The 12,776-nt window shown below is 38.0% G+C and overlaps 1 long non-coding RNA gene across 1 annotated transcript; it reads right to left on the bottom strand.

Annotated features, from left to right (window-relative positions):
• Positions 1 to 8,253: 8,253 nt before the first annotated feature.
• LOC127630192 (uncharacterized) lies at positions 8,254 to 9,579 on the bottom strand. The gene is made up of 3 exons (XR_007968830.1): positions 9,542 to 9,579; positions 9,386 to 9,455; positions 8,254 to 8,645 (listed from the first exon to the last, which is right to left on the bottom strand). It is a non-coding gene; the product is annotated as an uncharacterized LOC127630192 (long non-coding RNA).
• Between the last annotated feature and the right edge of the window lie 3,197 nt (positions 9,580 to 12,776).

The raw sequence follows: 12,776 nt of genomic DNA, 5'->3' as shown, positions 1-12,776 counted from the left end.
GGATCAAGGACAAGCTAGATTCAATTACAGTGGTGCTTTTCACTAAAGTTATTGTAAAGCAGCTTTTACAGAGTACCAGGAATGGCATACCAAGGACAAGCATGTCTATTATATTCCAAGGTTGCAAACAGGAAATAAATATTAAATATTATTATTTAATTAATAATTAAATCTTATTTGTACAGGGACAAATCGAACACGGGGATGCAGATACATTATACTTTTCTAAAAATAACAGAAGAAAAGCAATGGAATGTGGTGTAATGGCACATGTGAAGCATTCCTAAATCTGTTGCATCAATCTCTGTATGTTAAATATGTATGGAATTCCTGTTCTCTTGCTCTTAATATAATAGTTTAAATTCAAGGTCACAGATGAAACTCAGAGCCAACTTTTAAATTGGAACACAGCCAGAATAAATCTGAATTGTCTGTAGTAGAGAGAGTTCACAGCATCTACTATATAATTAATAAACGAAAAGTAAAGGGACACATGAGGGTGAATTAAAGGAGTACTCTGGGTTCAATAAAAGACAGCATTTGTGGCATAATGTTCATTTAATGTTAAACCCAGATTTTGTTTTGTTCTGTTTTTTTAAAGAAAAAGAGGGACATCAATATTATACCACAAATGCTGTCAGCTGAGCTTTACTTGTATTGAAGCACACCATTGACCATACAGCTGAGGCGTAACACAAATTTTATAGGGTCCCCACACGTCATGGAAACCTGGAATTTTGCAATGCAGTTTTTCAGTAAAAAAATACCTAAATGTCCTGGAAAATAATTATTTGTGCTGGAAAATATTTTTGAATTTTTTAGTATTATGAAACTGTTCGACTAACAAACAAGGTTTGTGCTACATCAGTGGTAAGCAACCTTTGGCATGCATGCCAGCGGGGGTAATCCCTGGCATGCCAGCAATGGCAAGACTGGAGTTTATTATTTTATTCATATGAAATTCCGCTCCTGCATTCCAATCCTCATCTTGATGTAATCCTTCCTCATGATCACGCAGCATGTTTTCATGAGCTGAATGGGAGGCTAAACAAAAATAAAATATGTGACGAGACTGCAGTATACCCAACAGGCCCGTGCAGCGCCCCGCAAGCCATCTGCGCATTACAAGCCGGCAGCGCTTCACTTACGGTTAATCACACGAGAATATGGGCCAGCTTTGTTTTGGTCAGGCTGCGCTGATGACAGCCTACATTCTGTATTTCGTTTGTTTCTTTTTTACTTTCAGAACAACACGTGATGTAATAAGGAAAACACCACTATTAGTGCTGGTCCGTTGAGGCCCCCTTCAAATTGTTGAACTGTGGGGCAGGGGATGGGGTGCTGGTCCGCTGTGGCCTCCTTCAAGAGCTGTGCATTGAGCAAGCACTACATGGACACCTTTAACAGTTGTGCACTGTAACCATGTCAACAACCGCATCTCCAGCTGAAAGCACTTAAACGTGCTCTTCCCGCCGGGCCCCATGGACCCCTGGGCTTCAGCCTGTATAAGCCTGTGCATTAATATGCCCCTGATGGTCACATTCAAAATTACATTAAAAGATTAAAAGAGAAAACATTATCCCACATTGTGGAGTCTATTCAAATTATAAATTAAACATGGAAATAAAGTTTAAGGATTTTAGGTGCGGTTCACCGAAGAGGGCTAAATAGTTGATCGGCTTGTGATGCGCGAATGTCTCATCACACTTTAATAGTGTTTAGTCTCTCATTCAGCTGATGTAAACACACTGCGTGATCATGAGGAAGAATTACATCAAGATGTAGATTGGAATACAGGTGTGAAAAACTTCATATAAATAAAATAGACTGCTCTTTAATTTGGTCAATTATTGCCCAAAAAATATCAGCAGCCAATACTTCACTGCATCACTATTAGTCACCCTTATACATACTTAGTTAGGTGGAACACTAGAGGACAAATTTTTAAGAATGTTGATATTGCTTTCTCCTAATGAAAGCGAATGGGAACTGAGGGCGTTAATTACTAACTAAATAATAACTAACTAATTTTGCCTAACATTAAATTTTGTGCATGGAAAAAGATAGTCAAATGGGTTTGGAACAACATGAGGGTAAGTATATAATACCAGAATTTTCCTTTTAGATGAACTATTCCTTTAATAAATTGGAATGGTGGTGGTATGCATGCAAATGTGATATAAAAAAAGAATGTATACAATTGTGATATTTTGTTTTCTATTAAATACATAGTGACTTGAAAAAAGGGGAATTTTATTTTGATGTGTATTCTTGGCTAATGGAGGGGATTCTGTGAGATCGGGAGTGAAATTACGCTTCTGCATATGCTTCCTCATACCAACAGAGGAGCTGTGATGAAACAGACATGATTTCACAGGGAAATTCACATCTGTTCAACGGACCTCCGGCGCAGGGCCCAGAACAAACATGGAATTCAGATTGCCAATCTTTTATAAAAAAATTGTTCTCTCAAATTCATGTAATATCAAATGATTCATAAAGCAATGATGGAAATAGAATTGCTTCAAAGGGAAAACAACACAAGTGCAGCAGTAGATTTTTTTTTCTTTTCTCTCATCATAAGTCTAAAAAGGCTGCAGGAGGAAAGGGGAGAGTTAACCGCCGTTTTCACTGTGCAATCCAATCTGTTCAACAAGGAGGGGAGGAAAGATAAAAGGAAACAGAAGTGCTGTTGGAGTCTGTCTACAGGAAGAGCCTGATTAGAGGTGAGCCTGCACCAGGCATATTGGCTGAAGAGCCAGCCAATCAGAAGGGCAGCCAGGCAGGGCAAAGCCAGTCTGCCTGTGGCCAACCGCCATTCTGTGTGTCACTCTCGTCGAACACTCTTGTCGAATGTGTCCCGTTTCAACCGTACACTTAATTACAATACATTACATTAGGGTTAAAAAATATTAGTCAAATCTGGGATTTCAAATCTAGTATTAGGGTTTTTAAAATGTTGAAACTATTAAACGTGATGACATAAAATTAGGAAGAATTATAAAGATAAATATTCTTCACTATTTTTAGACTTTCTAATCTAATTTTTAGACATTGACATATTGCCATGTACATTGTCTCCTTTGTATAAAAGGTCTGATTTTCTTAAATTCATTGAAGCACAAAGATGCTCTTTGGAACATCGTTAAATCATGCTGGGAAAACATGGATCATCAGTCCAAGCCTCAAGTCCATGCCAGATAGAATGCATGCTGTCATTAAAACAAAAGGGCGACACACTAAGTACTAAGAAAATGTCATTCACATTAATTATTCAACTCAAATTCAACTCAAATTGTTATACTGAATATTATTGGTCATGAAATGTAATTTTGTATTGTATTGAGCATATTTAAAATGCATTTTCAAAAGTGGACTCAGAGATAAATTTACTTCATGTAAATTATATCATAAAACATGTTTTTTGCACATTTCAGATCACAGAATCTCAGCACATTAATTATTAATGAATTTAATGGCTCACTGGTGTTTCTTGTAATATGTATGAACATGAACATTATCAAAGCAAACACGTCTTAAAATGTTTCGTATTTAACTTTTTCACAAGGCTCGTTGTACATTATAGATGTCTTGACATGGCTTGTAGAAATTATATTTTGCAGCTCAAGGTACAGTTTTATGGTTATTTAAATTAGCAAACGTCTGGTTGAACTTTTAAATTATATGTAATACAAAAAGTTTGGCTTATTTTACAGCATTTCATCCACACATTTAAAAATAGGTAATGTGTCATCTAAAAAAAAAAATGTTTTTGGTCTCTGGGGATATTTTTGTCAATCCTTTCTAAGAGTTGCATAATCCCTCTTTCATTTATTGTGTATAATGTTGTCCAATGGCCCACTCTGTTTTGCCAAGATGCCATCGAAAAGTGTTCCCTTCCAGTTTTGCCATGTCAAAGCGGGAGCTTTGCTTAGGGCAACAGTACAACCATTCATTTGGCAACCGAAAGTCTAGCCAGCAGACTGTGTCGGTCTGTATCACAATGCTGGAGTGAGCACACATGTCAGCTATCAGTCTCCTCTCTCTCAGGCTCTGAGTTGGCAGTGCTAAGCGAAAGGGTCAATTTGCTGCATTAATACCATCGGAAGCTGGCGCACACTCATATGGCACATTTTCCAGAGCCACTCTCTCGCTCCAAACACTGAGCAGCCCTGAGTTCCCCACAAGACGTGGCATGCTCACTGCTTCAGTGAATTGCTGGAATTAGGGATCAGGGGAGGCAATTTGGTGTTTTCCTAAAACTCGAAAGTTGGCCGAAAAAGCTGATAAGTGGAGTGCCGGAGACTTTAGTGAGAACGCTGGAGAACCTTGGACACAGGTGTTGTTACTATAGATACATGTTCCTGCTCACATTACAAATGATAGTCAAGGACACTGGAGGAAGTGAACAGTTATGCAAACATTATGGCTTTGATTTTACTGCCAGTTCATTCAGAATTGCATGACACCTACACAAGGATGAGGTTTGATCTTTCAGAACACTTTCCTGGGCAAACCTTGCTGAAAAAAATCAGCTTTGGTAACCATAAACCATCTAGGTTCATTCATGCAAGTCCAGCCTGTTTATTCTGATTATTCATAGCATAGCTACGTTGTTTTAAATTAAATAAAAAATGTAGCTGTAACCAGCAGGGTCTTTCTAATGAAGCTGGTTGAACAAGGGTGTCTATGCTGGTCCAAGCTGGTTTATACTGTTCTGGACTGGTCTATCTGGTTATCCGGCATAGACACGCCAAATTTTTGGTAACCAGCATGGGTTTACTAATGAAGATGGTTGACCAAAGAAAGCTTGGATTTCCATGCTGTTCCAAGCTGGTTTATGCTGGTTTGGTGCTGGTCTAGCTAGTGGACCAGCACTGCCATGCTATTTACCAGCAAAAACTTGTTGTTAACCAGCATTGATTTTCTGATGAAGATGGTTGACCAAGAAAAGCTTGAATGTACATGCTGATCTAAGATGGTTTATGCTGGTGGCCTTCATAGCTATGTTGTTCACCAAGTTGTTGTAAAATACTTCAGAAGCCTGGTGGGGAAACCAGCATAACAGCATACCCTGCCGAAGACAGCATCAAAAACACATCAGAAAGCAAATGTATGACATTAACGATTAACTCCTTTGTACAGTTAAGATTTCTTGGCTTCCATTGAAGCGCACAAGATGTTCTTCTCAAATCATGCAAGATAACACGGATCATCGTGTTTTGTGGAGTTCATGCCAGCTTGAGTGCATGCTGTCATTAAAACATTAAGACATTCTCAAATTTATGTTCAAATTCAGAGCTTCATGTAAATTGGTATGCTCATCATATAATTAGCAAATAAAAAAAATTAAATCTGAAAAATGCAAAATAGAAGCATGGCCTCTTTGAACCTCACTGGTAAGTCGGTAACATCTGCTACCCAGCAGAACACAAGCCAACTCTGTTGCAGAGCACAATATTTATCAATCATTCTTGTACTGCACACTGTACCCATTGTCAGTTTCATACAGACCAACTAAGATGTTTGCAATGGCTCTTTCTTCCCTTCTTCTCCTGCTCAACGCAAAAGCCAAGCCTTTGTGTTGCTGCATTTATGGAATCTGAAAATAAGCAGAATTGTGACGGAAATTCAACGCACACTGCAGAACAATAGCAGTCCATGCCACGAGGGTTTGAACAAATGTGGCTTTTATGGAGTGAGGGTGTCGTTTCCTACAGTTGGGTGGGGGAGATTGAGCTCAGTCAGCGAGGAAATGACAATATCTACACTGTCCCTGGCAGTGGCAGCAGTGCTGAACCAGGCGCCACCATGACTGAGCGCTGACACACAGACAGAGCAGAAGAGTACCGACCCAGAGGAAACATCTATCTTCACATTCACTGAGAAACCTACAAACACAGCCAGAGGAAATAATTATGTTTCCTATGTGTTCCTCAGAATGATTCGCTGAAAGACGAAGGAAGTAATTGATCACTTGCCTACAGCTTTTTGATGTTAAAATACTTTCTCCAATCCCAACTTGCAGAGACAACTACAAGTAAACTATTTGTAGGTTGATTCCCCCAAAAAGCATACACACTGTGGCACTATCAAAACATTGCTTAGTTTGTTTGAGAAACCAGACAGCCTGACAAAGCAGCATTGGCTAAACCAATGGCATGAGTGTTGAGCTGGACTATCTGTTTGTTTGACCAATAGAAAAGGGGGCAGACTGTTTGAAGACAGTTGTGATTTTTGCATTTTTTGTAAAGTTTGGTGCCACAGAAATTATATGCATCACCATTAAATTAGTTGCTCCAACTCATGTGGTCTGTATTTAGTTCTACCCATACATTTGCATGTACCAGTAATGTGCAAATCTATGTGCAAGCATTAACGAAAGTGACAAAAAGTATTTGTTTTGTTAAATCTTATGAGCTACAGAATGCTGAAAGTAGATGGGAATATATTTGGCACTGTTACATCCGCACACTGTGTGTTGAAGAGGTACTAACTATACCTCCATTTGCCAGACATCCTCTGTAAATATTTACAATTAATAAAAAAAATCTGTAGCCAGCCAACCCAATAAACATAAGATGCCCAATACATGGGAAAGCTCACTGAAGATTAATGCATTTTTGAAAAGTGTAAATAGCAAAGAAATCCCAGTCGGCTCTTGAAGATGTCACGCCAACGGTCCAGAAAAGAGGATGGATCTGGTATTAGGAGAACAGGCTCTGTGCCTGGCCTTGTTTGTCTTTCTCACGCTCATCTGAGGAGTTACTAATGTTCCAAATGTCTGGACTCATTCTGCTGAATCTAAAAGGGATGAAAATGTTTGCAACGGAACACTGTGTCGGCACTTGTAAGATCTGCCATATAAAATCTTTGAATGTTTAGTAGCAGACAGCAAACTAGCAGTTAGGACAGTTAAGGTAAAGACCCCATGGAATTGCTTGACAAGAACTTATTATATCTAACTATTGAAACAGGAAGATTGGCTGGGACATATCAAAGGGTTTGTCCATTTTTTTTTAAATAGGCTACTTAAGTTATAGCCATTAAGCATAATTTGCAACTTGCTAGTTGGTGAAAAGTGGTATTAGTGGGAGGGACATTTTCATTCTAGAGAGCATATGATTGGACAAACATCTATGTAGTGTAAAATTAGTCATCAATATTTTTGGTAAATTTTCTTTCAATACAGAAACTGTAAATTTGAAATAGGCCCATGAATATTTGCAAAAGGTTAATTTTAGGTTACACTAGAATATAGATCTAGCTAACAGATAGTTAACAGACATGGACTAACATAGTTTCTCAACAGTTTCTCAACTGGTGGGTCCCAGCCCAAAAGTAGGTCACAGGTATATTCTGACTGGGTTGTGGACAGCAGGTAAAGAACAATGCAATGTTTCTCCCAGTGAAAATGTTTTGGCAGCCTACCAAGTAAAATTAAGGGCTGCTGATGCAAATTAAATGATAATCTCACATTCAGCTAAAGGCTTCTGATCAGCACTTCAGTGTGAGTGTAATGTAAACAGCTTGTGCTAATGATCAGCTCTGCTCTCTGGCACACACCCACGCAAAAAATGGGCTTCCCTTGATATTGCGGTGCGCAGACCTAAAAACTAATGTGACCAATTTGAATTCTATTTAGAAAGTTCTAGTTTAAAATGCTATGGAGGAAGTCAAATAAAACCTCTTAAACATTAGGCTCAACATGACAAACAGAACAGAGGAGGAATAGAGCAACACAGTTATAGTTTCATATCAACCTTGTGCGACCCCACTTCTACATGCGTGGATGCTGTATTTTGCCTTCACTATATGCAACACATAATTTAAATGAATAAAAACCAACTGTATACTGTTCACAAGACAATAGACATTTAAAGGGTTAACTTCTACACAACTGAGTCACGTGACACAACGGCATGCAGTCGATTTCTTTGAAGTGCTCCTACGGATCCAGCGCCAACAAAAGTGCCTCTTAGAAATATCTACGTTTTTTCATTGAAACCCTTTTGGTTGTAAAGTGTAGCATCTCTAGTTTCGTTCAATATGCTGCTTTAAAAAAAATCTGTAAATTTTTTGTGTCAGTGTAACCCTAATTACGAGGTAGTAATAACGTACATAGGTGTAGTAGTCTAAAGTAGTCTTAGAGGTTATCATTAATGTGAACTTGGACCAGAATCAGAAGATGCTAAATTGTTGAGAGCCTGAGAATTGAATGTCAATAAAAAGAATACCACACCAGAATGACAGTTTGTAACAAGTGTATTAATTACATATGGCTGGTACATACATATAAGAAAACAATTATGAAAAATAACAAACTAAAATAATAAAGTGCGCACATAAATAAATCCCTTGTCTTTAAATTTCTTTGAGCTCAGTTCCACTTGCCTTCGTTGACAAGAGTTCAGTAATCAATGTTGGGGCCCTTTTGAGTTTATGTCAGTGTTTGTCCTACCACCATAAGGATGAAGAAGGAGATCCTGACAATCCGTCTAAAGTCAGAATCAAACACGGTTGGCTCGCCACCCAGCCACCTGGACTGGGAATCTATGAATCTCTGGGAGATCGTCTGGATCTGTATCACTCTGTGGAAAGGATCTCAGATACAGGATGTTTCCAACTCTTTACCAAAACCTGACCTAAAAATAAGGCCAGATCATTTCTCTCAATTACCATTCAGTGTTTAAATGGACTACTACAGGCTACTATAAAATAAAATGAAATCATATTTCAGTACACCTATAATGCAATATCAAAATATCTCCCTCATTGTACAACAGCTCTTTTGTTTCTTCTCAGGTATCAAAGTATATACATTTCTCTCAAATATCAAAAGTACATTTACATCAAAAATGACATCCTTCCTAAAAACACACATTTCAAATAAAAGTTTTATGGAACCTTAGTAACTTTAGCAGTATAAGGAATAAAACTGCAATTGCATGTAAACATTCATCAACTGGTATTAATACCCTTACACTTAAACTACAATATTGAAAATTAGAGGCATTAAGACATTAGCGTGCTTATTTATCCCCCTCTGCACCGGTAACAGTGGAAAGAATGCACTAAAAATTTACCTCTTTAACTCCAGTAACCACAATTAAATTCACAGTTTTAACATTACTATTTAACACTAAGCACAGTATGGAAAGGTACCATTTCTTTTTATAACAAACAACCAAAAACATTAGTCCCTTTCACAGGTAGTAACTAGTATTCCGCTAGCCTATTGTGCCTAATTACCCTATTAGCATATGACTACAGCAGGCTCACATTAGCTTTACACAGTTAGCACCTTTGCATTGCTTTACCCATTAGCGCCGATTAGCATAAATGCTAGCGAACTCACAGTTGGGTAACCAGGTAACCAACTCACCATTTTAGTGGAATTCACTGCTTTTAACTCCTTGACAACAGTGGATTCAGGCACAGCTCTCTTTTAATCTCTATTGTACAACAAGGCATAGTCAGTATATGTAATACAAATTTTTAGAATATGCTTAATTCACTCTGTCGTTTTTTTCTGTCTTACCAAATAAATAACGCAGCCTCCTATGCTCAGATGCAGCGCCAAAAAGAACGTGCAGAGACGCAAACCTAGAGGCGTAACTGTAACGGAGCTTAGCTGACAGCTGATTGGTCAGCTCACTGCCTCATAGAGTTCACCCATTTGCTCACTAACAAATCCATCAAAGATGAGAAAAATGTAATTAACCCTTAGGGACTTTGTCAGACAGCTAAATAGTGTTTTCCATTATTAAGCCTGGGCTACATCAGCATGCTGATAAACATGATGTTTACATATGTGGACACTGGCACCACATATCCTCAAAAGTAGAAAAACATGTTAGTTATTGTGAATAACTTTCTACTCTTTCAACACATCTGTGGGTCATTTAGCTTCATTTTAATATACATTTTATGTTTAATTTTGTTATCTCTGTACAATATGATTCTATTCATTAACATAATTAAATGCATTCCTATATATTTACTGTGCATTTTCACATTGAGAATAAATGGGTTCATCCAAAAGCTGAAACATTTTGCTTTCAGAGTCTTTATGGAGTTAGGATGAAAATAAGCATTTTGAACTGTTCTGAGACCAGAGCAGACAGTCAGCACACTGGAGGTTAAGTTATTCCCTAAATAGTGAGCAAGGGACCATCCTATAGCTTTCTTTGCAGTCAAGTACATTCAATCCTTAAATCCAACCAAAAGTTCAGTTTCAGGCTGCAAATAACCACTCAACATTTTGGCAGACATGGGACAGTGGTAATCAGTACATAGATTCAGAATTTGATAATGCTACATTTTATTTTAACATGGTTGGGAGTGATTGGATGATGCTGGAAATTACTTTGAACAAGAATTATTTATTCAGTGTTACAGAAATATATAATATCTCAAAAACATGAAGAAACAACACTTTCTATAGCTTAGTGTTATTTAAAATTTCACAGTGCAGTCTCACTGTCCACTTTTGTTGACATACATTTTTAGGAAAAATATTTACTTTATTTTATTTTTCTTGTTAATTGGGTGCTACTAGTTACAAATCAAAAAGGGAAATGCTCTATTAGGTAGAATCTATAATACCTCCTTTATATAACAACAGTTGCAGTTGTGGTTGAAATTTCTAAATGTGTTTTGGCTAATTTCTTTTCATAAATACTATAATTTATTATTATATACACCGATCAGACACAACTTTAAAACACCCTGTCTAATGTTGTGTAGGCCCCTCTCGTGCCAACCCGCATCTCAGCATAGCATTCAGATATTATATTGTATAGAGCTGTTATCTGAGTTAGCATAGACTTTGTCTGTTCGAACATGTCCGTCTATTTTCCGTTGACCTATCTCATCAACAAGGCGTTTGCGTCCACAGAACTGCCGCTCACTGGATGTATTTTGTTTTTGGCACCATTCTGAGTAAATTCTAGAGACTGTTGTGTGTGAAAATCCCAAGAGATCAGCAGTTACTGAAATACTCAAACCAGCCCCTCTGGCACCAACAATCATCCATGCGATTATCTAATCAGCCAATCGTGTGGCAGCAGTGCAATGCATAAAATCATGCAGATACGAGTCGGGAGCTTCAGATAATGTTCACATCAACCATCAGAATTAGGAAAAAATTTGATCTCAGTGATTTGGACTGTGGCATGATTGTTGGTGCCAGACAGGCTGGTTTGAGTATTTCTGTAACTGCTGATCTCCTGGGATCTACAGTTTATTGAAAATGGTGCCAAAACAAAAAACATCCAGTGAGCGGCAGTTTTGCGGACGGAAACAACTTGCTGATGAGAGATGTCAACAGAGAATTGCCAGATTGTTTCGAAAAGACAAAGTCTACGGTAACTCAAATAACCACTCTGTACAATTGTGGTGAGAAGGATATAATGTCAGAATGCTGTTCTGAGATGCAGGTTGGTGCTGTTTTGGTGGCACGAGGGGGACCTACACAATATTTGGCAGGTGGTTGTATTATAAATGTTTTTAACTTGTGATTTGTTGGTGACATCAACAACAAACATAATGTCACTTGATAATCCAACCCAGGATACATAAAAAACACAGGTAACTTTTTTTTACTATGGTGTGTTGCCACTTGATGTCCATTGTAAAATCTGGGTCCTGAAGAAAAACAAGTTGAGAACCACTGGAGTAAAACACAAAAACCTGGAGAGGTATGCAGGCATAGTAACATCCACCAAGATTGACAGTAATTGTATCTGCAGTCAGAGCCAAGACTGTCGGCACGTCAGAAAGGATGTTGGGATAGGACCAAATGAGGGAGAATTTGGAATCCGTAGATCAAGTAAAGTGTTTATCGACAAAAGACAAATAAAAAATGTCCTGGATGACAATTTGTGAGGTGGTGACCATGTTCGCTCAGCAGTCAGGGAAACAAACTGTTGCAACACAGCTGGTTTCCATGTTGCGGAGCTTTGTCCTCGCAAGCATTCACCAAATCAAGGAGAGTTTTTGGAGTGAAATGAGAAGGAAAAGAAGGAGGGGGTTGGCTATTGTTTGGAACGGTTAAGTACTTTTTATTTGTGATGTAATATTTGTCACTTAGCTCAGTTTGCACAACTGTGGAGTTCTGTTGCTAGGAGAGGAACAGCACCATTCTCTTCCATTGGCTAGAAGGACCTGCACGATTGTCCAATAAAAATCAGTATTGCGGTTGGACAGTGCTGGCTATCCAGATGCAATTATGTCTATGGAGATTTTAGGAGCAAGTTTTTCCAGGATACTCTGTTGGAATGTTACAAACTTTTGATGCCTTTTTGGGCACATGAAAATGGTGGGATGAACTTTGAAAAATGGGGTGATAGTGTATGTTTTTTTTTATTTATTTCAAATTTTAATATCATACACACTCTCCCCTACAGTATTTCAAATGTATACCTTAAAAAGTACTTAGCTGTAATTCTTTTTTTTTTTTCTTGTTAAACCAAGGTGAGTAATTTCAAAACAAACCTATGAAAAATGGGTTTCTCCATTTCTTACTCTCTAAAACTGAATGCCAAATGTTTCAGACTTGCACTTAATGCCCCTTGATTGGTGTTGTGACAGCAGAGCTCCCAATCACAAGAATTTATATGAAAGGGTCAAGGAAGTTACATCACTCTAGTGCCGAGAACAAACAGTCTCCAGCATTAGGCAGAGGGAAGTTGTAACCCATGAGGAAAAGGGCCAAATTGCTGTTAGAATCACTGAAAGTGATATCAATTAAGATTCAAAGCCATACAAGAAAA

Source organism: Xyrauchen texanus, chromosome 36 (assembly GCF_025860055.1).
Source record: "Xyrauchen texanus isolate HMW12.3.18 chromosome 36, RBS_HiC_50CHRs, whole genome shotgun sequence".
Classification (NCBI taxonomy): domain Eukaryota; kingdom Metazoa; phylum Chordata; class Actinopteri; order Cypriniformes; family Catostomidae; genus Xyrauchen; species Xyrauchen texanus.
The sequence above is the reverse complement of the archived record's forward strand: the minus strand, read 5'-3'. Positions and strand labels throughout refer to the sequence as shown.